Source organism: Ochotona princeps, chromosome X (genome assembly GCF_030435755.1).
Source record: "Ochotona princeps isolate mOchPri1 chromosome X, mOchPri1.hap1, whole genome shotgun sequence".
NCBI lineage: Eukaryota > Metazoa > Chordata > Mammalia > Lagomorpha > Ochotonidae > Ochotona > Ochotona princeps.
This window is the reverse complement of record NC_080865.1, coordinates 94,962-95,823: the sequence shown is the minus strand read 5'-3', so window position 1 is coordinate 95,823 and position 862 is coordinate 94,962.

The following is an 862-nucleotide window of genomic DNA, read 5'->3' as shown; positions in this document are numbered from 1 at the left end:
TTTCTCTGATTTTTAAAGCTAAATACTTTGACAATATCACAGTTAATTGAGCCTTCCAACTACTGAGGTCTTAGTTGGTAAGAGAGACTTTGGAAGATGTTTGCTCATTCAGAGTTGGAATCTATTGCTTATTGCTTCTAGTATTAAATTCTGTTATTGAAAGTAAGCAGCTCTGGCATTGAGCAACGTTGGGTATCCCAATAACCTGAATTTACAGACACTGGTTGATACATACTGCAACCCAAGAGTGGTTTAATATCAAAGTCAAAAGCCTCAAAGTTTTTGAAAGGATTACTCACTCATTGGTAGTAGCTACCAGGATGGGCTTTCATGCTGAATCATTTGGGATATGGGTTGACTGACTCTGGTTCTCACTCTTCCATCCTTTTCTTCTTTAGTATCAATGTTACCTTCCCCATAGAAGACACAGCATGCAGCAGCATGCAGTATTTGGTTTTCCATGCCTGATTTTTTTCCTTTTTAGCATTGCTTACATAGTTGAGAGGGATACACACCCATGTGGCCCTCTGACTAGGGTGGGGAGAGTTGAGGTATGGAGTTAAATGGATGGGACAAATGTTACAGTTTATTTTTTCTCCTGAAGGAAGAAGAGTAGGCCACTCTTTGCTGTCAAACTACATCAGCATCCAGGGATGGGAGTGGGGGGGAGAAGGTCATTTGATGACATCTTAGATTCTCCAAAGTGGGAAAGAAAGAGTGTTCTGAGGTGTTACTTGAGTGGTTTTGATAGTTCTGAGACAAAATTGACTTCAGTGCACCAGGTTGAGAAAATCTTTCCAAGATCTTTTGGCTGTCCAAGTCCACTTTAGTACAGCCACAGGCCCAGGAAGATAGTGCAAAG